The 24,764-nt window shown below is 38.0% G+C and overlaps 1 long non-coding RNA gene across 1 annotated transcript in view; it reads right to left on the bottom strand.

The window, feature by feature from the left end:
* LOC104658582 overlaps positions 1 to 1,070 on the bottom strand; it is a 65,238-nt gene extending 64,168 nt beyond the window's left edge. The window contains exon 1 of the long non-coding RNA XR_747444.2: positions 943 to 1,070. This is a non-coding gene — a long non-coding RNA (uncharacterized LOC104658582). The remainder of the gene's footprint in view (positions 1 to 942) is intronic.
* Positions 1,071 to 24,764: the final 23,694 nt, after the last annotated feature.

Here is a 24,764-nt window from a genome sequence, read left to right as displayed (position 1 = left end):
TATTATTTGTCAATTAAAATTTAATCAAAAAATTCTCATCACATCACAGTCCCTGGAGTAGAATCATTTTTTACAGAAAACATTGTATTTGTGAGGTGCCACAATACAATGAACAAATGAAAGTTGAGCAGCTCTGATTACAATCAGGGGTGGGGGTTAGTCCAATTCAGAGATTTCCCACCCTATTTGGCCTTTCTTTCTCTTTTCCTCCCACATTATGGTCACCCCTGAACACCTCAGTAGAGCTCTTGGCCTCTAAGTGACATGATTTAATAAGGAGGAATGTGCCGAGACTCAGAACAGCACGGCCGCTTGCAGTGTTATAAGTGGATTAGTCATAAAATGAGCTGACTCATCATTGCAGCCCACAATAAGACACTGCCTTTGAAAGCCAACTCCTCTCCTTTAAAACCAGGCATTTTAGAAAGTTTTGGGCTTAGAAATTATTCTCTCCTGTGCTGTAAGTTTGAACCTGAAGGCAGTCACTGATTTGAAAGTATTCATGGGGTTCAGGTCAAGGTTAGGAAATTCATTTGGAAACATAAACTAATATGAAGGGAAGACTGCTATCACTCTGGAGCAGTTGATGCTGCAAATCAGTCACCTGACAAAGAAATTTACATCTGTCAACCGTCTGCCTTCGCCTAGGAGCAGGTAATGGGCTCTTGGCTCACTAAGGTGGCAAGAAGTACCACATTGTGGAATGAATTCAATTACCTGCTGAAATGTATATTTTGACTTCCCCAACTCTACTGTGGGGAATGAATTTAAATTCCTCTCTCTCAGCAAGGTGGACTGTTGACCATTCCAGAATGGGTATCCATTCAGAGAGTTGTAACACACAACCCTGGAAACTAGAAAAGCAGTTAGGAAGCCACAGTGAGGACCTTCCCCAGGGCTTCCATTGGTTGTGCTCTCCTCTACCTACATGACCACTCCTACCTGCTCTGAGCCCCAGGCTGTCTCAGTCTCACCAGTCACATCACTCCCATCAGCTGCTGCAGAGACACACTCAGGAAAATCTTATGGGGAGCTGCTCAGTCCCTTGAGGCAGAAAATATGATTAGATTTCCATGCCTTCCAAATGCAATACTGCATGCAGTCGGTCAAGCAAATCACTGAGCACTCTTAATCAGTCATTTCACGGGGAAGTTCCTGGGGCCTTGGGCACCGTCAGACTTCCAGGAAGGAGGTATAGGAAACACTCTTGGGAAAGCAGCCAAGGCTGTGTGGGCCCAGGCTCAGCTAGATGTGTGGTCAAGGATAAAGCAAGTACAATTTGAAAGGACTCACGGTTTACAAAGCACACATGTGCTCATTGTTTGAGGTTCTAAACAAATCTATGAGGTAAAGCTAAAAGGAGGTATTCTTCATTTTTTAGGTTTTATTTTAAAAAATTGAGTTCATATAAATAGTTGCTTAACCAAATTCCATGCAGTTATTGGCAAAGCTAAAACTCAAAGCAGGGTTTTGTGATTCCAAGTCCCATGTTGTTGGCATTTTCTTGCAAGATGCTAAACATGCACAATTATCAGTAATAGCAGCAGCTAACATTTCATGAAGTACTATATGCCAGGGCCCTGCACAATGCTTTTCCTGTGCTGTCTTTACAGACATCCTGTGAGATGGGTACTGACACATCCCTGTGAAGCACAGTGAAGCTGAGAGTGACTAATCTGCCGAAGGTTGCCTATCTCCAGGATGCAGCATTCTATGAGGCAAATTTGTCTTCACCTATTCCACTAAAACGTCCTTAACTTCAGAGAAATTGGGCTGATCCACATGTGCAGTTTCTCCCTTCTACCCCTAAACCTTACATAACTTTGGGAGAATCTCACATACCTTGCTTTCAGCAGCCCTAAAGAGGTACCTACTTACAAGGCTGGGGAGATGATAGAGGGTAACCCTGGAAATATGGTTATAATTATGCTTCAGTTAAAAAGTCAACAAGTGTTAGTAATAATGACAAGAATCCTTCTACATTAAAAAGAATGCTATTCTTTTCATCTTATTTCTTCCTCTGTTATGCCACCCCCGCCCCCAAATATCTACCTAGGTGATAATGTCACAAAGTTGGAGGGACACCAGGGTTATTGTGTTCTGTGTGTCTCTTTGATTTGTGTGATGCAGAGCTGAACCCTTCTGTTGCTTGAGAAGGCCCTTTAGTCCTAACATCTTGGAGAATGAGGCAGGAGAAGGCTAGGTAGAAAAAAAAAGAGAGAAGCAATTTCAGAAGAGGATAAGACAAAAGGCGAATGTTCAGTGTTCCTCTCTTGGCATTTTGAGTGACGTTGTGGTTGAAAGGACCTTGCAATTGTGATGGCTTGAACTGAATAAGTCATGAGAAGTGGACATCAGTCTAATCCTGTTTCTTTGGATTCTGGAAAGCAGAGTAAGAAGTAAACTGGGAAAACAATTGACACTTTTCATAAGTTTTCTTAATGAGACATTTCTTTACAGAGGTGCAAGAATAAACTTGAAAATAAAGCCTTCTTGCCCTCAGGTGTCCTTCCTTTGCTTTGCTTGTTACGTGTCCAAGCCTCATGCCTCCTTCAAGGTCTTCCAATGCCAAGAAAACCTTCCTTAACTCCTCTACCCACTCAGAAAACACCATAGCATTTATTGCCAGAACTCAAAACAAGTATTGATTATGTAGTTACACTGTTTTCTAATTAGTCTGGTAGTCTCAACTAAACCTCAGGATACTTGAGGGCAATGATCATATTGTTGTCCTCTTCCCAATATATCTTATGCCATTTGCAACTTAGTGGGTCTGTACATGTAGCCAGTGATAAAGAAACCTAACTGCCTGTTAATAGTGATATGCAGGTAAAACTTTATCCCTCAGGAATACAAATTGTATAGTGCCTGTGTACAGAGCACATGTGTTTGTATTTGGGCTAATAACTCTTGGTGAGGGAAGAGAATTTCCAAGTTCACTATTAATAAAATAATTTTAATCTTCTCTAATGTTTTTAGAAATTTCTAAACCATAAGACTTCTAAATACTTGTACCATTCAATGATATTTGTGGATCACATTTTATTTTTTATACAGTCACACTTTAGACATATGGTGGGTTTGGTTCCAGACCACTGCAACAGAGTGAATATTGCAATAAAGTATGTCATACAATTTTTTTTTTGTTTCCCAGTGCATATAAATGTTATGCTTACACTATACTTCCTCTCCTTGTAAATTTCCATTAAAGCTCTTGGGTAACTAGGTGCATTGTCAATGATCAGTAATATTTTGAAAGGAATTTTTTTTTAGCAGTTCTCAACAATGAGCTTAAAATATTCAGTAAACCATGCTCTAAACGAATGTGCTGTCATGAAGGCTTTGTTTTATTTCTAGAGCACAAGCAGAGTAGATTTATTATAATTCTTTTTTCCCCCAACTGAGGAGTCTTGCTCTGTCACCCAGGCTTGAGTGCAGTGGTACAATCTTGGCTCCCTGCAACCTCTGCCTCCTGGGTTCAAGCCATCCTCCTGCCCCAGCTCCTGAGTAGCTGGGATCACAGGCATGTGCCACCACACCTGGCTAATTTTTGTATTTTTGGTAGAGACAGGGTTTCACCATGTTGGCCAGGCTGGTCTTGAATTCCTGACTTTGCAATTTGCACACCTCGGCCTCCCAAAGTGCTGAACCACTGCACTCAGCAGATTTAGTATAATTCTTAAGGATCTTAGGATTTTTTGGATGCTAAAGGAGCATCGGCCTCAACTTCAAGTAACCAGCTGCATTTGCCTTTACAAGAGACTCAGCCTGTCATTTGAAGCCAGGCATTGACTTCTCTATAGTTATGAAAGTCCTAGATGGCATCTTCTTCCAATAGAAGGATGTTTCCTCACCATGTAAAATCTGTTGTTTCATGTAACCACCTTCATCTATTATTTTAGCTAGATCTTCCAGGGAACTTGCTGCAGCTTCTACAGGAGCACTTGCTGTTTCACAGTGTGCTTTTCAGTTCTGGAGATGGCTTCTTTTATAAAATCTCACAAACTCATCTCTGCTAGGTTCCAATTCTTCTGCAGCTTCTTCACCTCTCTCAGTCTTTACAGAATTGGTCAGAGTTAGGTCCTTTCTCCGGATTAGGCTTTAGCTTAAGGGAATGTTGTGGCTGGTTTGATCTTCTATACAGACCACTCAAACTTTCTCCATGTTAGCAACAAGGCTGTTCACTTTGTTATCATTTGTGTGTTCACTGGAGTAGCACTTTAAATTTTCTTCAATAACTTTTCCTTTGTATTAACAACTTGGCTGTTTGGCACAAGAGGCCAAGCTGTGGCCTGTCTCAGCTTTTGACATGCCCTCTTCATTAAGCTTAATCATTTTTAGCTTTGGATTTAAAGTGAGTGACATGTGACTTTCCCTTTCACTTAAACACTTAGAGGCCATTGTGGCGTTGTTAATTGGCCTGACTTCAATACTCTTGTCTCAGGGAATAGGGAGGCCCGAGGAGAAGGGAGAGAGAGAGGTTGGGGAAAGGCCAACCTATAGAGCGGTTAGAACACACAGTTTATTGTCTTCTATAGTCACAGTTTGTAGTGTCCCAAAACAATGATTAACATTAAAGATCACTGATCACAGGTCACCATAACAGATATAATTTAAAATGTTGTGAGAATTACAAAAATATGACACAGAGACACAAAGTGAGCATACGCTGGTGGAAAAACTGGCACCAGTAAACTTGTTCAAAGCAAGGTTGTCACAAAACTTCAATTTGTGAAAAATGCCGTATCCATAAAGCCCAATGAAACAAAGTGCAATTAAGGCAAGGTTTGCCTGTACTTAGGGAGCTTGCCTGAGCAAATGCCATATCCTAGTCCAAGTAGCTCCAATGAAAGCAGAAGTCCCTCATTAAACAAAATGGAAAGCTAGCTTAAAATACATTTTTGAATATTAAATCAACCACAAGCAATATATCGTGGGTTAATTTGTGTCTACCACTGGAGGAGAAGCGTCATTGCTAGATTAAACAAGTATTTTAAATTTCTCAATGCAGAAGCCATTAAGAAAAATAGGACAATACATCAGATTCACAAAATGGCACAAGAGAGAACACAAGAAGGCTACACTTTGATATGTTTCTGTCATTCAGAATAAAACCTTAGTGGTATAGCATAGAAGATCCATTCGAGAGCTTGAAGTTGAGCTAGCTCAATCCCCTCAGCTAACAGGTGAGGAAACTGAACCTTAGAAGTGCTAAATTATGCATGTAGAGTTCCACAGCTGAGTGGTCAGGCAACTTGGTTCTAGTCTCAATTCTGCCTCGGATATGATATAAGCAACTTAAGAATATAAAAATGACACATTTGAAGGTAAAGTGGAATAGTCCAGGAAAACTTACATAATACTTTACTGACTTTATTCACTATTTCTCTTCAAGATAGGTGTGAGGATATCTAACTTTTTAACTTTGGAAATTCTACTGCCCAGAATATTAAAGCACTAAATTATCTGAGAGCTGCAAACCAAAGAAGGCTTATCCCTATTCATCAGATGTAAATGCAGTGATTTGACTATCACTATCATTAACTGGCTAATAACTATTTATGACCCCAGGATGTAGTTTCTACCCAGTTAATGGGCTCCATAGTAAAGCTATGATTTTATCTTAGCTGCTGTGGCTGTTGGTTTCAGTTGCTTGCATTATAGGGATGAGCAGGTTCTGCTGATTATCCAGTTATCCACATAATAAGAGTTCATGTCCAAGGGTCTTCAAACAAACAAACAAACAAAAACTCTCATCAAACAAAATAGGAATTGTGCCTGAGAAGGAAGCCCTGCAGAATAACATGTTGATTGCCCACAAAATAGGAATTGTGCCTGAGAAGGAAGCCCTGCAGAATAACATGTTGATTGCCCCCAAATAATCCTCACAAATCACACTTCAGGGAACTTGATCATACATTTTCTCAGCCACATTTTAAAGCAATTGTGAATCACTAAGTGCTGGGGGATTGTATCTGCTGACACTTCTCAACTAAGATTTTCCCAAGCTGTTTTCACTTAGCCTTTCAGCTAGTACCCACCCCTTGTAGGCACAGCTTTGCGAAAAATACAGAGTCAAATGTGGCTGAGCTGGGCTCTAAGTGCAGGGACTATTTCTGAATGCTTGGCCAGATGGGCTCCAAAGGAAGAAGAGGTCCTGACAATCCCTACATCTGGTATCCTGACCATCCTCCAAGCCAAGCTCCACTTCTTCCTCCTCCTAGATTTTTTTCCCGTTAAAAAAATTGCTTTCCTTTAAACATTGTCTTCCTTTATTCAATCTGTATTTAATGAGCATACATGATGTGCCAGGACAAAGAAAGATGTGAAGAAAGCTTAAGATATGTTCCTTGTTCATTCTGACCTTGCAATTTAGTTTACGAGATGAAATATATACAAAAGCAATTTTCTAGATTTTACCTGACACCTACTATTTCTACTATGTCACTCCTCTTGAAATTACCATTACCACTTTTGCCCGGACTATTGCAATGGCAATAACCCTAACTGACATCCCCTTATCCATTTTTGTTAAAAGGTCAGATCATTTTAGTTCTTTTTCAGAAAGCCTCTCGTGGGTTTGTATCTCATTCAGAGTAAAAGCCAAAGCCCTCCCATGACCTACAGTCCGTCTGTGACCTGGCTCTATTTTTTTTGTTTGACATGATTTTCTGCCACCTGTCATCTTACCTCACTCTGATCTGGCCCCACTATCCCTTTGCTGTTCTTCAAACATAATAATGGCTCAAGCATGTTAAGGCTTTTGCCCTTGCTGTTTCCCCATGTGGAGACATTTTCCCCTAGTATACACATGGTGTTCATCCTCATTTTATTTGGGCTTCTTGTCAAATGTGAATTTGCTCTAAACCACACACATCACTTTTTTCTCACCCAGCCTCATTTTTCTTCTTAGCATTTAAAAGCACTTAATGGGTTAATGTATCTGTCTCCCCAAACTATGTAAGTTTGATGAGAACAGAGACATTGCTTAGTTCCCCAGTATATCCCTAAAACCCAGAACTGTGACTGGCACATAGCAGACTGTTATTACATTGGTCAAACTGGAAAACTTAAATGCTTCAATGACAAGAGACAAATGAAGGAGTGAATAAATGGAGTGTCCAGATGAGCTTCCCACTGTCTAGTAAATGAAATCCTATCTCTTTACCCCGGTCTTCAGAAATTATTCCATTAGGGATATTTTCAGATTTAACCAACAAAATGCTTTATGAGCAGAAGTTTAAGCAATAAAGATGCTTAATTAGGTCATACAACAAGATGCTCAGAGGGAAGCAGTCTTGATCCAGCAGGTGCAAAGATGTATCAAAGACAGAACATCTTTCTATGCTTACTCTCACTATCCTTAGCATGTTCCCTTATAGCTTTATGGCCATAAGACCATGGCTGTACAACCTAGCAGCATGTAAATATTTGAGGCATAGAAAGTGGAAGTGGTAACAATAGTGACATTTAACCCATTTTTCAGGAAAACAAGAACTTTCTCAGATGGCTTTTCCTAAGACATTTACTATTATAACTGTGCAATTTATTCATCCCTCAAGGAGAGAGAAGTTTTTCATTTTTCCAGCTCTAGGGATAAGCTGGGTAAAGAAAAGGGTTGTAAACGTGGTTTTGTGTAGTCAACCTCCACTGTCTGTCACCTAATGCCTTCTATGATATGACCCTCCCACCACCTGATTTCCCACCATTCCACTATACACAGTTCTTGTTCCAGCCCAACTCTTTACTGTTCCCCAGACATTTCGACTCTTTTTAAAAGAGTTTAAAAACTATTTTAACAGAAAAGTTGAGAAGATAGTACAAGGAAGTCCCATATCCCACCCTACACAGTTTCCATATCATTAACATCTTCTATGAATATGGTACTTGTTTTTTTACAACTAATGAACTAATATTGATACATTATTATTAAAGTCCATACTTTATCCAGATTTCTTCAGTTTTTACCTAATGCCCTTTTTCTTTGTTAACATATATTTAATTTTTTGAAACAATTATACATATTTTGGGGGACATGTGATAGTGGTACGTGCATACAATTTGCAATTATCAAATCAGGATAATTAAGATATCTATCACCACAAATATTTATCATTCTACTGTGTTAGAAACATTACAATTCTTCTCTTCTAGCTATTTTGAAATATACGATAAGTTACTGTTAACTATAATTTCCCTACTGCGCTATCCAATGCTAGAACTTAATCCTTCTATCTAACTATATTTTTGTTCCCCTCTGACCAGCTTCTGTTCATCTCCTGTACCCTCTCCCCTTTCCAGGCTCTGGTAACCACCATTCTACTCTCCACCTCTATGAGTTACATATCTTTAGCTTCCTCTTATAAGTGTGAACATGGAATGTTTGCCTTTGCCTGGCTTATTTCACTGAATATAATGTCCTCCAGTTCCATCCATGTTGCTGTAAATGACAGGATTTTATTCTTTTTATGACTGAATAGTATTTCATTGTGTGTGTATATGTGTGTGTGTGTGTGTGTGTGTGTATATATATCATTGTGTATATGTGTGTGTATATATATTATATATACATCATTTTCTTTATTGAGTCATCTGTTGATGGACACTTAGGTGAATTCTATGTCTTGGCCACTGTGAATGGTGCTGCAATACACATGGGAGTGCAGATATCTCTTCTCTATACTGATATCCTTTCTCTTGGATATCTGCCTAGCAGTGAGATTGCTGAATCTTATGGTAGCTCTATTTTTAGGATCACATCCAGAATACCATATTTGGGGGTTATGCCTCCTTAGGCTCCTCGGCACTGTGACAGTTTCTCAGACTTTCTTTTGTTGAGACAGAGTTTTGCTCTTGTTGCCCAGGTTGGAGTGCAATGGCACGATCTCGGTTCACTGCAACCTCTGCCTCCCAGGTTCAAGCGATTCTCCTGCCTCAGCCTCCCAAGTAGCTGGGATTACAGGCGCCCACTACCACACCTGGTTAATTTTTGTATTTTTAGTAGAGACGGGGGTTTCACCATGTTGTCCAGGCTGGTCTTGAACTCCTGACCTCAAGTAATCTGCCCACCTTGGCCTCCCAAAATGCTGGGATTACAGGCGTGAGCCACTGCACCCAGTCCAGACTTTGTTTGTGATGACTTTGACAGTTTTGAAGAATACCAGTGAGGTTTTATAGAATGATCCATACTGAAATATGGTTGGTATTTTTCTGAGAGTTATACTGGGGTGATGGGATTTTCTGGGAAGAGGACCACAGAGATGAAGTGCCATTTGCATCATATCATATTAGCACATACTATCAACATGAGGTTTTCGTTAGATTTCTGTAACATACAGTTATGCTTTTTCACACTTTCCCTACTGTGTTCCTTGGATGGAAGTCACTATGTACAGCCCACACTTAAGGAGTAGGAAGTTATGCTCCCACCCCTTGAGGATGGACATAGACTATTTGGAATTCTTCTGCATGGGGGATTTGTTTCTTCTCCCTCAATTATTTATTCAGTCATTTATTTATATAAGTATGAACTCATTAGTTTTTATTTTAGACTTTGGATCATAATGCAGTACTGCACGAATCTCCTGGTTTGTTTAACCATTCACCTATTAAAGGATGTCTTGGCTGCTTCCATTTATTGACAATTATGAAGAAAGCTGTCCTAAACATCCATGTGCAGGCATTTGTGTGGACACAAGTTTTCACGTCAGTTGGAAAAACCTCAGCATTGTGACTATATTTGGCTTTGGAAGAAAATGACAAACTGTTTTCTCAAGTGACTGTACCATTCTGCATTCCCACTAGCAAGGAATAAGAGTTCCTGTTGTCCCAAATCCTTGTCAGCACTTGGTATTATTATTTTTTAATTACCCATTCTAATAGATATATAGTATATCATTGCCATTTTAATGTCTTCAAATTGTTATGCTATTCCTCAGGATATGAAATTCTGCCTTATTGTTATATGTTTATACCCTTAAAAGCCAATTTCAATGTCATTTACTCCATAAAGTATCTCTCCAACATTTCCCTTCCTAACAAGATGAACTTCTGCCTTCACTAAATTTAACATTGTCCATTACCTTAATATTTCAAAGTGACTATGAGACCTTCGAGAACCATGTCATCATTTTCCACATAAAATTCAACATTCTAAAATTAAAATATGTGTCAACACTTTAGATGCTTACTCATAACTACCATGTAGATGGCAGTGAATAGGAAGCAATAAGGCCACCTTGAAGCTGAGGTATTGGGAAGGCAGCTTAGTTCATTTACCAATGCTGCAATTCATTGCACATACTAGTCTTACCCTACAGGGTAAGATTCAATCATCTTCTCAAGTTCTATACTGCCATAGGCCACTGCAGTAACTTTTTAATTGTTGAAATTATGAATATTAAATCCATGAATGCAAAGAGTCTGCAGAACATTACCCAGGGCATACTTTTTTGTCATCACAGTGATTTTTGCTCATGTCTATTTCATTTTCAGACTGTAAAGACTTGAGGATAGAATATTTCTCTAATTTTATATTCAGTATTTACAAATAAATGTAAGTAGCACTGTAGAGTTTTAACAGGAAAGAAATAAGATTCTTTCTTACAACAGAATTAGCTGGAGTTTAATTGATTCCTTGGAATTTTAAAAAAGCCTCTGAAAGATAGTAACATAACTCTAAAATAGACCACAAATTTAGTCATCTTGTAGAGAAAGCAGCCCCTGTATTAATACCAAAACCCTTGGGAGAGACATGTGTTTCCTTTGTTCCCATAAAGGCCATGGCTAGGGAGTGAGTGATGGTGCTGGTGATCAGCTTGCTCATTGCCATGGCAATGGAGCCACTCCTGCTGCAGTCAGCAGGTTCCCAGCTCTGCCTCTGCAGACTGAAGCCACCCACCTGAGTTTTCTCTGTTTTTCCTACCTGACATGGGGCCTTTTATTGAACACAAGTCGGGGTTGGGAAATTTTGTCTCTGCCGGTGGGCTCATCAGGTGCCAGAGTACAGGTAAGCATAAAAGGATGGCTGGGGAAAGAGAAGCTGATAACCTCAGAGAATTGCAGGAGGTTATCTCTGACACTCAGCTAGGGATCCCCTCTTTTTTAAAAAGAGCAAAAGCAGTTGCAAGGAGATGCTTCTCAAGAAAATCCTCCTCAGCCCTAAATACGTGGTTCTATAATCTGAGTGTTTCCAGAAGAGAAATCCAGGAAACAGGTGACTCCACAGACCTGGGAGAGTAAAGAGGAGGCTTAAGTCAGCAAAGTCAGTGTCCCTGCAGGTTCCTAAAGTTTTGCCACATTCAGAGCTGATCCTGGTGAAGGAAAGGGGAATAAACCTCTGGAGGCATTTGAGGGGGTGGTAAGTCATCCCCTAGTTATCAAAGAGAAAGCATTTCTTTTCCTATTCAATAGTATTTTTGAGCATCTACTCTATCGCAGGCACTGGAGATACAACATAAATTAAGACAGATGTGTCTTGTCCCTTATAAATTAAGTAGATCTTCAAATTCTAATTGTTAACTATTCCCTTGGGTTACATAACTTATAAGTAATCTATAATTCATACATTTCCTGAAATTATTAACACTATTATCAATAATTCTAATAACAAAATCTCTATATATTTAGAGTACTTTATGACTGTCAAAAAATTCAGGATTTCCTAAAACAACCCTGGGAAATCTTCATCTCCATTTTGTAGTTGAGAAGACTGAGGCTCAGAGAGAATGCCTGACTTGCCCAAGTCCAAACACTAGTCTTTCAAGATGTGGTCTGAAAACTACTAGCATTCGAATTTCTTGGGGAGGTATTTTTTGAAAATGGACTTTTAGCAGCCAGCTCACTTTCCACTGGATCACAGCCTACAGAGGGGAACTCAGGAACCTTTGTTTTTCACTGGTTCCAACTGTCCACTCACTAACTACTGCCATAAACCTTAGTTCATTTGGAGTTTTAACTCAGATCTTCTGAGCCTTTTTACACTTTCTACCCTATCATGGTGACAGCATGACCTGGGAGAAGTGCTGTCTCTTGGTAACCTGAAGCATGTTTGAGACTTAGTGTATCTTTCTCAGTACTTGCCTAGCTAAATACTTCCTTGGAAAGGAAGCCTTCAGAATGCTGATTCAGGTTTTTGTTTTGTTTTGTTTTGTTTTAAACATCAACCATCCTTCACCCATAAAGGCTGACCCCTTAAAAGCATAGCACTACTGTGAAGTGCTCAGATCACCATGAGCCTCTTGCTTTTTGCTGGTGGCAGCATTTTGTCCCTGGAGTTTTCTGTTTTGACAGCTCATCAGAGCCCTGGAAGGTGGCAGGAACCTCACTGTTCAATTAAACCTTAAGTGTCAACAGGGCATGAAGAGGAGAAGGAGGGACCTATGTAGAGGCAGATGAAATAAATGAGCTTTAGCAAGCTGAGTAACCCTTTTTCAAAAGTCAAGAGCTTCCCAAGATTTCAAGCATGGTGCCTAGATGCAATGGGATACACTCTATTCTCAAAGCTCTGGTTTGCTTGGTTTACATGTACAGATGGTCTCCAACTTAAGATGTTTTGTCTTACGATTTTTTGAATTTAGGGATTCATTGGAATATTAAATGCATTTTTGACTTATGATATTTTCCACTTATGATGGGTTTATCAGGATGTAGCCCCATCATAAGTTGAGGAGCATCTGCATTGTTCTTTATAAATTATTAAGTATTCCACAAAATAATGATCAGTTTAACAAATATTAAATACCTATTATGCTATGGGCATAAAGATTATAACTGCAACCCTGCCCTAGTAATGAAACACTTAGCAGGGACTACAGACTTTTAAAAAGTAATTTAAAGAGCAATGTGCATTTCCATGGAGACATTAGGAAGGGTATTCTGACATAATACAGCAAGGTAAGTTAACATCACTCAGAGCTTCTCTAAGTGCGGTCCGAGAGCTACCTGGTCAGAAACCCCAAAGGATATTTGTTGGTAAAAATACACAATGACTGGATCTACCCCTAGACACTCTGGGGATGGGACTTAGGAAACTTTTTTTTTTTTTTTTTTTTTTTTTTGAGAGACGGAGTCTCGCTCTGTCGCCCAGGCTGGAGTGCAGTGGCCAGATCTCAGCTCACTGCAAGTTCCGCCTCCCAGGTTTATGCCATTCTCCTGCCTCAGCCTCCTGAGTAGCTGGGACTACAGACGCCCACCACCTCGCCTGGCTAGTTTTTTGTGTTTTTTTAGTAGAGACGCGGTTTCACCTTGTTAGCCAGGATGGTCTCGATCTCCTGACCTGGTGATCTGCCCATCTCGGCCTCCCAAAGTGCTGGGATTACAGGTTTGAGCCACCGCGCCCGGCCAGGAAACTATTTTTTAAACAAACAGAAAGAACTCCTTAGGTCATTCTTTTGCACACAGAAGCTGAGAATCACTGAGTAGGGAATATTGGAAGATGCCAGGAAGTTGTCAAGGAAGTCCTTTGTGAAGAAACGGTATGGGTGCAAAATGAAGTGTGAAGATTAAGGTTTAAAATAATGGGATTTGGGCAAAAGCTTCCCAGAAGGAAGTGACAGCATTCATGAAGATCCAACATGATTGGAAAGGAGGCAGAAAGTCCTCTGTGGCTAGAGAATAAGAAGAAATATGGAGAGGCAGAGATAAGGTCAAGATCCAGATGCAGGGTCATGTCAGTATTGCAAAGGATTGGATTTTATTTTAAACCCCTGAAGGGTTTTAGGTGAAGATGCAGCATAGGTAAATTCCTATTTTAAAACAAAAAGCATGAAGAGTTTTGGGATCTCCAGAGAGGATGTTGGGCTATGAGGAGGAGGTTATGGCAATAATTTGATGAGAAATAATGCTACCTTGGCTTAGATCAGAGGCCATGAGAATGGAGAGAAATGATTGGATTCAATAAGTATCAAGGAGGTAAAAATCCAGAGAATTCAGGGTTCCTGTAGAGACAAATTGCCACCATGAACATGTAGACTCTCCCTCCAGCTTTGAGTATAGCAGTGGAGAGGATCTGTTGCTGCAGTGATAAAAACATGCTCTTTTCAAGGGACCTCCTGCCAACTCTCTCCCTTGTGGCCAAGGACATGCTTTGGTGTGGATAAGAAAAGGCTGACTGGGGTAAAATTCTCAGTTCAAGGGGTCAGAAGACCTTCAGTTTGTTTCAGGCTCTGGCTTTAATCTCTTAGGCCCTGGCAGGATGGCCAAGAGCAGGCTAATTCACTGTTATATGACAGCAGATGAGTTCACTTGAGAGAGCTATTATCCCTGCCCTCAGGACTCACTCTTTGAAATATGGGTATGTGAATGTGATACAAACGAGGGAAAAAGTGGAAGAATGCAGTGACTATTTAGATATTAAGAGTGAAGGTAAGGAGAAAAGTTTAGAAGGATTCACATGAACTAGTTTGGATACCTGGATGGATGGGGTTACCATTAACTGAGGTAAAGAAATCTACAAAAGAAAATGACGTCTTACAAATAAGGCAAGTTCAATTTGGGGCATCTAAACTACAATGCAAGACATGCAAATGAGAATGTTTAGTGGGTGATGGGTTACAGAATTTCACGACTTTGAAAAGAGGTCCAAGTCAGAGGCATTGCATGTCATTTCGAAAACTACCTTAAAACTTTTAAACAAATGAATGACATATGAATAAATAAAATTCAACTAACAAAAGCTGTTGTTTATAGCAAAGTGCCAGCCTCATTTCTAAGTGCTTTATTTAATCTTCATGCCAATTCTATGGAGTAGATACTCCTATGATTCTCATTTCAAAGACGAGGACACTGAGGTACAGAAAGTTTGAGCATCTTGTCCAAGGTTACACAGGCAGCAAATAGTGGGGATAATAGCACTGCAACTCTTACAGTCTGGATCTATTGCCTTTGCTTTCAAAATGAGTTTCTTCTGCCTGTCACAAACGCATACAATGCCATAGCCGCCAGGCCATCCTCCATCAGATTTCCCCTCTCCCTCACTCTAGAGCTTCTAAATGTCTTGACCAGAGATCTTGCTTTATTGATCTTTTATTTGTTATTTTATAAGTAAAGACACTGAGGGACAGAGGGGTAAAATAACTTCCATAAAGTCACATTGTTGGGGAGTGGGTGAGCTGGCATTTGTCTCTGCTATTTCTCTGACTTACAAATTTAACTTCTACATATACTCATTACACAAAACCATAATTTTTAGTGCAACTTTTTGATTACTACCAGGGCAAAAAGGAAGAGTGGGCATTGGTCTGGGAAGTAGGTAAAGTGAATTATAGTCTAGGAATTTTTTACTTTTTAAGTTCTGGGATACAAGTGCAGAATATGTAGGTTTGTTACATAAGTATACATGTTCCATGGTGGATTGCTGCACTTATCAACCCATCATCTAGGTTTTTAACTCCACATGCATTAGCTATTTGTCCTATTGCTCTCCCTCATTTCATTCCCCACCCCCTGACTGGCCCCCGTGTGTGTTGTTCCCCTCTCTGTGTCCATGTGTTCTCATTGTTCAACTCCCACTCATGAGTGAGAACATGAAGTGTTTAGTTTTTGTTCCTGTGTTAGTTTGCTGAGGATTAGGGCTTCCAGCTTCATCCACGTCCCTGCAAAGGACATGATCTCACTCTTTTTTATGGCTGCATAGTATTCCATGGTGTATACATACCATATTTTCTTTAGTCTATCAGTGATGGGCATTTGGGTTGGTTTCATGTCTTTGCTATTGTAAAAAGCGCTGCAATAAACATCCATGTGCATGTGTCTTTACAGTAGAATGATTTATATTCCTTTGGGTTTATACCCAATAATGTGATTACTAGGTCAAATGGTGTTTCTAGTTCTAGATCCTCGAGGAATTGCCACACTGTCTTCCATAGTGTTTGAACTAATTTACATTCCCACAAACAGTTTCGAAGTGTTTATTTCTCCACAGCCTCATTAGCATCTATGGTTTCTTGACTTTTTAATAACTTTCACTCTGCCATGAGATGGCATCTCATTGTGGTTTTGATTTGCATTTCTCTAATGTTTCTGTTGAGCTTTTTTTTTTATATGTTTTTTGGCCCCATAAATGTCTTCTTTTGAGAAGTGTCTGTTCATATCCTTTGCTCACTTTTTGATGGGGTTGAGTCTTGTAAATTTGTTTAAGTTCCTCATAGATTCTGGATATTAGACCTTTGTCAGATGGGTAGATTGCACTCATTATTTGGGTTGGTTTACACTCTGATGATAGTTTCTTTTGCTCTTTAATGAGATCCCATTTATCAATTTTGGTTTTTGTTGCAATTGCTTTTGGCATTTTCATCATGAAGCCTTAACCCATCCCTATGTCCTGAGTCATATTGCACCTGGCTTTTCTTGTAGGGCTTTTTTGGTTTGGGGTTTTACATTTAAATCTTTAATCTATCTTGAGTTAATTTTTGTATAAGGTATAAGGAAGGGGTCAAGTTTCAGTTTTCTGCATATGGCTAGCCAGTTTTCCCAGCACTATTTATTAAATATGGAATCCTCTCCCCATTGCATTTTTTTTTTCAGGTTTTTTGAAGATCAGATGGTTGTAGATGTGTTGTGTTATTTCTGAGGTCTCTGTTCTGTTCCATTGGCCTGTATGTCTGTTTTGATACCAGTAGTTTTGGTACCAGTAGTTGGGTACCAGTAGCTGTTTTGGCTACTATAGTCTTGTAGTAAAGTTTGAAGTCAGGTAGCTTGATGCCTCCAGCTTCGTTCTTTTTGCTTAGGATTATATTGGCTCTATGGGTTCTTTTTGGTTCCATATGAAATTTAAAGTAGTTTTTTCTAACTCTGTGAAGAATGTCAATGGTAGTTTGATGGGAATAGCATTGATTCTATAAATTACTTTGGGCAGTATGGCCATGTTCATGATATTGATTCTTCTTATCCATGAGCATGGTATGTTTTTCCATTTGTTTGTGTCATCTCTTATTTCTTTGAGCAGTGGTTTGTAGTTCTTGAGGAGGTCCTTAGTCTAGGAATTTTGATTAAATACGTGATGTTAGATATATAACATTTGGTTCTTCTTATCTTTAAGAGTCTATCTTAAAGACAGTCTATCAAGCCTATCTTTAGACAACCTATCAAGATTTAGGACTTTTAAATTTTTAAAATGAATTATTATAGAAAGAGGAGAAATATTGGGCCACAACAGAAAGCATCAAAACTAGCTTTAAAATACCACATTATTGTTGTTAAGTAGAGACTTCTTTAAATGTAATATCCCACTTGACCCTCCCCACCAACGTATGAGGTGGTACTATCATTAATCATCCCTGCCCCCATCATTTTACAGAAAAGAGAGCTTACCCTTATTATTAAGCTTACCCTTAAATAAACAAGCTTCTCAAGGACACACACAGGTACTGAAGGACAGAGACATTTCAAATCCAGGTTTATCTAATGCCCAAACTCTTAAACAATATGTATCATTTCTTGTTGATTTATTGTAGAAGTGATTCCATTAAAATTGGGGTTTGTTCAAGAGACAATTGGCTCAGGTAAATTTACCCTAGCAAACTGTTTGCATAAGACCAGTGAGTGAGGTATGCCACACAATGAAAGCACTTCTTCCTTAATGAGAACAGGGTTATTCACGCCTCTTCATCTGCTCTAAGTTCTCCAGCTTGCTCCTGATTACGCTAAAAAACACTGCAGCAGATTCTACTACATTGACTGTGTATTAGGGAGAAGTACAAAGCTGACCATTTCGACTGTGATTTGGACCTTGGTATAAAAATAGGTGCTAGGAAACATGTAATATTGTGTTGGATAGAGTTAAATTTACACAAATATACCTGTTCATATGGACTCACAGCAAGGTCTTCTGCCTCCTTCTTCACTAGATTTATTTTTAGTTTTGGCATTTCGAATTCTTACATTTTAAAATGATCTTACATATTCTCTGGATTATAGCATATGTCTGGGAGAATCTTTAGTTGAACAATAAACAGAATGAACAAATGAAAGGTTAGGAAAAGAGAAAACAGGCAGGACTGGCACTATGGGTGAAATAAGTGATGGTATAATTTCTGGTTGCTTGAAGGCGTTTCTTACCCTGATTGCATAGCTTTAATTGCCTCAATTAGTGAGTCATTTGGTCCTTGGGGTACTTCCTCTTTGAAAATGAAAATGACCATTAAAGTCCAGAAACAGCCATTCATGGCTTAGTATCAATTAGTTTATGCAATTTTCTTCCTAATTTTTAGACCAGTTCCTGAATTAGAAGAGCCTAAAGAATCATCTCATACAATCTCTCACATCAGTGAAGTCACTGAGGGCTAGGAGAGGGCAGTAGTTTGATCAAAAATTCACAGGTGGTTTTATAATCAGCCTTATAACCCAAGTATGAAGACTGTCAGTGCACTGCTATTCTCATCAATACTGTGCTGACGCAGCTGTGAAAGTACATGAAAATTGTGTTATCAAATGATGTTATTGGCACAACATAATGTATAGTTAAGAGTGAGATGGAGACAATACTTTTAAAAAATATTTAACAACATCAAACTATCGATTGAAGAGCTCAGAGAACACCAAACAGAATAAATACTGAAACAAACAAGCATATATGCCTGGACACATCATATTCAAATTGCTATAAGCTAAAGAGAGAATTTTGAAGGCAGACAGAAAAAAACAAAGACCTTCTATACAGAACAGCAAAAATAAGAAGCAGAACATAGTTCTCATGAGAAACTATGCAAATCAGAAGACAAGGTATGCTGAAATAAGGTGAAGTGAAATAGAGCACCATTTGGATTGATAATCAATGTTCATTCAACAAAGAATGGTAGATCAGGGCTGGGCGTGGTGGCTCACACCTGTGATCCCAGCACTTAGGGAGGCCAAGGCGGGTGGATCATGAGGTCAAGAGATTGAGACCATCCCGGCTAACATGGTGAAACTCCGTCTCTAATAAAAATACAAAAATTAGCTAGGCATGGTAGGAAGCACCTGTAATCCCAGCTATTTGGGAGGCTGAGGCAGGAGAATTGCTTGAACCTGGGAGACAAAGGTTGCAGTGAGCCGAGATCGCAGAGCAAGGTTACTTTTCAAAAAAAAAAAAAAAAAAAAAAATATATATATATATATATATATATATATACACACACACACACACACATATATGCATATATAAATAAATACAAAGAATGGTATATTTGTCAGTTCTAGGATTATTAGGGGAATTTTTATTGTTTTTGAAGAAGCACATTTAATATCTAACAAGTAAAATAACAATATAAAATAGTAATTATAATCAACATATTTTGTATAATTACTGTGTAATAGGAAAATGTTTTCAAATGTGCTCTCCCATAAAATAATTGTTAAAATCATTGTTAAAATTTAGGGGAGTGGTTCTTCTTTGATGAATAAAGAATCCAAAAAGTTTCCTGGAGGTCATGGCAAAAATATCTATTTTTTGTTTGGGTCTTATTCCAGGAACTAGAGAGCAAGTATGGGCCTAAGTAAAAAAATAATAATAATAAATAATAATAATAATAATAAAATAAACCTTCTCCATGTCCAGCAATGATATAGTTGTACTGAAATGCAACATAGGTAAGCCTCAGTAATATATATGACTTTTTACACTTCTTGTAGTCTTTGTTACTTTTTAACTTTACTCAAATTAATAAAAATAATTATTTAAAACACTTATGTATGTGTAGCCATGGTCACTAGGTGAGACAATCACTGTTTCTCATGATTTTCAAGGCAGTATGTCTTAAGTGCATAAAAACCCAGACTTCCAATCTTCAACTCCAGTTTGCTGAGCTATTGCAAGAACCCTGTTTCCCAGGGGGTCATTGCCTTCCTCTTGACAATAAAGTTTATCTTTATGAAGGCCAAAACCGTGTCTTTTAAAAAACTAAGTGCTTACAATATTCCAGGAACTGCACTTATCCCTTTGTAAACATTTTCTCATCTAAGCACTATGCATTCCTATAAAGAAGTCACTGACTCTCCTATTTCAAGGATGAGGAAACTGAGGCTAAATGAATTTCTCAAAGTTACCTATTTCAAGGATGAGGAAACTGAGGCTAAATGAATTTCTCAAAGTTACAGAGGGTCCACAGTATTATAATAAATATTGTACAAACCTGAGTCTGAAGCCTATGCACTTAACCAAAATATTATATTGTTCTAAAACACTGACCTACTCGATACTGAACTCTATAGCAGTGTGTGGGGCACAAGTACTCACCCTATTTTCTTGAGATGGTAGCCCACAGCCAGAATTGAGTGGCACTCATAGGACTGTAATCTAGTTTAAATAACTTGTGTTAGAGCCCTTAATCACTTAACAAATATTTAATAAGTTTGCACCTGACATTATTTAGCTTTATGATATAGCCATTTTATTGCTAGTGCAGCTCAAGAGTTTTTAGCCATATATCCCAGTCGGTTTTGTTTCATCTGTGCTCTTCAAATTGTAGTCCAGGGAACACATTTGTTAAGACCACTATGGCACTGAGCAAAACTGCAGATTCTAGGACCTGATCCAGACCTCCTAAATCAGATTTACTAGGGAGAAGGTAGAGGAATCTGCATTTCTAAGATGTTCCCTAGATAAATCTTGCCTATACTCAAGTCTGAGAACCACTGTAATAAACTATAATTATTAGATGATAGAAAAAGGGTGGCGGGGGGTGTGAGGGGGAAGATAAATGGTCTAGAACACTGACATTAAATCTTAGTAGTTCTTTCACCCACCAAATGCTTCTTAGAACATATTCTTTCTAAACTATTAAGATTTTCTTCCACATTATCACGAGGTTAACTTTTATTTTCTTCCAACTAAATGCCCTACATTTCCCATCTTGTTTCTAATAAAACTCCTATCTGAATGACCCGTTTTTGAAATAAATCAGATTTGTTTGTATGCTTAAGAATTTCTAAGATTCTACAACTGGCTGTACATTATCATTTTTACAGCAGAGTTGCTACATGGTTCCAACTTAAAGCAGAAGAATAAAAATGCCTGCCACTCTCCTGCTCCCTATTCAAACACATCTGTCTCAATTAATTTTTTACAGCCTGCTTTCTTTCCAAGTACTAACCTGAGAAGATTTACTGATCCCAACTAGCTATTGCTGACAATTTGGTTTTCTGTGTGAATGAGGAATTGAATCTCAGCAAGTAACTGGATTGTGTTTTGCAACAGAAAACATAAAATACTTAAGAAGCTAGGAAGCTGCATGTATCCAATATTTCTGTAATTAACAATGTTCTGTGCTGTGAATTCTGAAGTTTTGAGAAGGCCACATTCCTTATGCTCCAGATAATAATGGCCCATTGTAGAGCTTTCCAGAAAAGACAGCAGAAATAACCACTGAAGTGCACAATTCTGAGCTTACTGATCTCTCAGTGTATGTCACCTGTCAGATTCACAAAACAAGTTAGAACGCAACCAGCCCTTTCTACTCAGAGGTCACTTTACCCTATAGGACACTGTAGCCATCTCTGGAAGCATTATTGATAACTTTGTAGAAGTACATAGTCATGTTGCAATAAAAGTTCTCTCTATATATTAAAACTTAAGCCAGAGATTGACACAGAAGACTACATCTCACTTTTCCTTCTCCACTTGAAATCACACCTACTATCCTTAGTACTGGAAATAGACTTTACTAACAGTAGGTAGCTTTTTATTAATTTATTTTCATTTTTATATCATAAGAAATAAAATCAGAAAAACTTACTCCAGCTTTTTCCACCCAGAAAAATCACTTTCTCTTCTATACTTATTGAAATGTGAACTGTTTTTATCCCTAGTGGGTACACCTCTTGCTTCTTATTACCTGATTTTTAACAGATGTGGTATAACATTCAGCAAACAGTGTACTGTGTACTGAGCGATGTACCAGGCTGTTGTGTTAAATGAAATGAGCATGGCTTTTGCCTTTAGGTACCTTAGAATTTAGTGGCGCTAACAGAAATACAAATTTTCACAAAATTCTAAGTGTGCGAGCGTTAGAAACAGAGGTAGATGATAATGCAGAGGCCTAAAGCAGAGAGATCTGACCAAATCAGAGAAGTCAGAGATGTCCTTGAAGAAGCAAAAGCAGAACCAAAGTCCGAAGGATGGAGTAGGCATTAAGGTGGCACAGATGGTGCAGAAGAGAGCTCCACATAGACAGCACAGCACAGAAAAGCCCTCGGCAGGAAAGATGCTCAAAAGGTAAAGGTGGATAGGGTGGATCACCCACAAAGAGACAGAGAGGGGGTTGATGCAAGATGGCAGGACAAATATATTCAGGGCCATATTTTCTCTTTTTCAAATGAAATTTTTTTAATGGAACAAATAATAATGCACTTCTATTTATTTATCATTCAGCTTCAACAATTACTAACTTACAGCCAGTCTTATTTTATGTATAACTTCTCTTGCACTTGTCCTCAACCTGGCTTATTTTGAAGCAAATCCAACGCATGTGTTTTCTTCTATAAATATGTCAGTTTTCATTTCTCAAATATAAAGTCTCCTTTAAAAATTTAACCACAAAACCATTTTCATACTTAGAATATAAACAATATTATTAATATTAAATCTAGTCAGTGTTCAGATTTTCCCAACTTTTATGTATAAACAAATATATGTATATGTGTATAGATGGATAATTTTTATAGTTTAAAATTTAAATAAGGTCCATGTACTGTAATTGGTTGATATATCCCCTAAGTCTTGTTCTCTCTATAGGTTCCTTCTACATTTTTGGGTTTTCTTTAAATTGATTTTAAATTGGTTTTATTAAATTGTCCAATTTAAATAGGACATTTTGTCCTATAAAATTTCTCATGGCCTGAAATGCGGATCGACTACCCATGGTATTACTTAATACATTCCTCTCTCTCCTGTATTTTCTGTAAATAACTGGTGGATTAGGGGCTTGATCAGATTCTGCATTGACCATTTGGCAAGAATAACCTCATGGTGGCTCCCTGTAATTCAAGGGGTTGTCTCTCCTTTTGGTTCACAGCCATTGAGGATCATGGCCTAGACCATGATTTCCTCAGGATACACAAAATCATCGTAACCAAGTTCAATCATTCGGCATTCATTTACTAGTTGAAATACTCTCGTTAAAAAAAAACAAACAAACAAAAAAAACAAAACAAAACAAAAAAAACACCTTTTCCCCTATTAACTATTTGGTCCCTGACATATAGCTTGTAAATGGAAGGAAGATATAGTTTGTAAATGGAAGGAAGATAATATGGCTGATTCTTTCCTTTAATTTACAAGTTGTCAAAATAATTATCAATGAGGGCTTTTAAAGTATCCTTATAAACACAGAGATTTAAACATGTTTGCATTTCAATTCAATGAATAGTCAATATTCAAATTTTTTCACCTTTAGGCAATAGAAAGTACTTTAGGTAATAATCTGTGGTCACTTCCTTGCTTTCAGGTATGACAAAATGTTTTGAGTTCAGCATGTCCATTAACTATGCCAGATATGAATTTGGCCATTTATCTAAGAAACGTCGGCTCCCTTATGGGAAATAGTATTTGCAAATTACAATACAGGTAATAATAGTGCTGGGGGGATCATTGTTTTTAGGCCTTTTCATGGATAAAGTTTTAAGATGTAATATTTCTTGTGTTTATTCTTTCAATTCATATTTGAGATCACAGGGTTTTTACCTAACCTTTCAGTCTTCCATGTGTCTCTCCTTTCTCCCACATTGAGAACCCTGATTTTCATGGCACTGAAATAATCACTTTTTGCTGTAATCACCTAACGGACCAGAGAAAAGTCCCAGTGTGACTCCCAACATTATGATTGCTTAAAACCATTTTAAGTCCTGTTGCAGTCTTGCTTGTCCATAGGGCATATACTCCTAGGAATATATGGTCAAATCACATTGTTTTTGTCACTTGTTTAACTCTATTAGTTGTGCCTCTAATTTGATATACAAATTTACTTGTTTCATCTTGCTTTAGATTTTAGCATTTCTAAATTTACTTTTGTTTCATTGTTATGTAATTATGTGTATACAAAATTAAATATACAAAACAACCCAACCCATATAATGATTTCTATTTGATAATTTTTTAATAAAATATATAAGCAAATACCCATTTATGTTTCAATGTCCCCCTTTTCATGGATAAATGGTAGCATACTTTATGTACTTTTCTTCACCTTATCTTTTAAACCTAATATATGCTGGAAATCATGTTATAGTAGTTTAAAGAAATATGCCACATTTTATCTTTTTATCTTACAGCACCCCAAAGGGTAAATGTATTATAGTTTATTCAACCATTCTCCACTTGATAGACACATATGTGGTTTTCTATCTTTCCATTGCAAAGTTGTTCATTTCATAAGGTATTACACATATCTTTTCATAGTTTTTGCTAGATTCCTGCAGGTGGATGCTGGGTAAAAATATACAAATATGAGAAATTTTGGGCTGGACATAGCAGCTCACACTTGTAATTCCAGCACTTTGGGAGGCCAAGTCGGGAGGAATGCTTGAGCCGAGGCATTTGAGACCAGCCTGGACAACACAGCGAGACTCTGTCTTTTTTAAATTAATAATTTTTTAGAAAACAAAGGTTTATAAGTATTGCCCATATACCCTCCATAGGGTTTGTAACAGTTTGAATTCCTACTAACAGTATTCCTACTAACAGTATGTAAGAATAACTTTTTTTCACATAGCCACATCAATGGAGTATGTTTTCAAACTTAGATCTTTGTTCATCTGAAAGGTAAATAATGGTACCTTGATAGATTGAAGAG

Source organism: Rhinopithecus roxellana, chromosome 3 (genome assembly GCF_007565055.1).
Source record: "Rhinopithecus roxellana isolate Shanxi Qingling chromosome 3, ASM756505v1, whole genome shotgun sequence".
Classification (NCBI taxonomy): Eukaryota; Metazoa; Chordata; class Mammalia; order Primates; family Cercopithecidae; genus Rhinopithecus; species Rhinopithecus roxellana.
The sequence above is the reverse complement of the archived record's forward strand: the minus strand, read 5'-3'. Positions and strand labels throughout refer to the sequence as shown.